We start from the raw sequence: 1,450 nt of genomic DNA, 5'->3' as shown, positions 1-1,450 counted from the left end.
AATTGGTTTTCGAAACAGTTTTACAATCCATCGCACTCACACACGATAATCAATACATAACACTTAGCAATTCCAACACAATTACCACGACAACTTGAGTTTCGAAATAGTTTTACAATCAGTCACACTTACACACAATCACAATACATAACACTTAAACATAACTTGATTCAAACACGACTCGTGTGCCAAGTACCCTAATGTAATGCGTATATGCCAAAATGCATGGACTCGGAATTCCATACCAAAACCCTCCTCGAAGGGCCGTAAATCATAATTGTACCGCCTATCGCATGCCAAAGTACCAATTACCGAGGTGCCACCTATCACGGGTCTGCACGATTTACTAAAAAGCGTAAACCATAAACGTACTACCTATCACGGGCCCGTATCGTTTACCGAGGTGCCACCTATCACGGGTCTGCACGGTTTACTAAAAACACGACTCGTGTTCCCCATTCTTAATACTCTTTTAACTTAAAGGATTTCCAAAACGAACATTAAGTAAACAAGACATTAAGAGATTCCCCATTCTTAATACTCATTTAACTTAAACGATTTTCAAAACAAACATTAAGTAAACAAGACATTAAGAGATTCCCCATTCTTAATACTCGTTTAACTTAAACGATTTTCACGACATCATTAAGTAAACGTAGACATTAAGTGATTCCCCATTCTTAATACTCGTTTAACTCTAATGGTTTTCAAATTCCACACAAAACAAACTCAAACATACTATCAAATTCAATCCACGATTCACACCAATTCACGTCTCGAATTTCATAAGCATCAATTATGAACACGTGAAACACGATTAACACAAATCATCACAACATACCACTCAAACACATCAAATTTCATTTACTCAAAATCATACACAAATGAGTTAAAGTCATTTTCCAGGAAACATTCATCAATAACACCAAAACCTACCTCAAAGATTTTACCCATAAAGCCTTAGATTCATTTTTCCCCAAGTCAACACTCTAACCCTAACAAAATTCTTTTCCACACAATCACTTATAAGTCCCTAAATGCAAACTAAAAGTTTGGAAGGAGCCTTTACCTTCACGTTAGCTTTCCCGTTCGATTACGGTACCGCGAGTAAATCCGGTAAAATCTCTACTCGCAACGACGCCTCCAAAGTTGGTTCCCTAGCACCGTAGCGTGGTAGTGAAATCCCTAACTCCGTTTTCGAATCCGAGAAGGAGGAAGGAGTTGGGAACTTGATCTGTCTCACCCACTAGCCTTGGGTTTCAATTCTCGAACTTAAAGGAAGCAAAGAAAAACAAGAATGGAGGATGGAGAACGGTGGCTTCGCGAGGCAGAGGAAGAAGATGGAAAATGTGGTTTTCTCTCCTTTGTCTTTCTTTCCCTTGTTTTTCTTTTCTTTCTTTTTCCTTCTTTCCTTTTTATTTCCTTTTCTTTTCTCTCCAAACAAATATGT

The sequence above is a fragment of the Cicer arietinum genome, chromosome 7, assembly GCF_000331145.2.
Source record: "Cicer arietinum cultivar CDC Frontier isolate Library 1 chromosome 7, Cicar.CDCFrontier_v2.0, whole genome shotgun sequence".
In the NCBI taxonomy this organism is placed as follows: domain Eukaryota; kingdom Viridiplantae; phylum Streptophyta; class Magnoliopsida; order Fabales; family Fabaceae; genus Cicer; species Cicer arietinum.
This window is presented reverse-complemented; position numbering follows the sequence as displayed.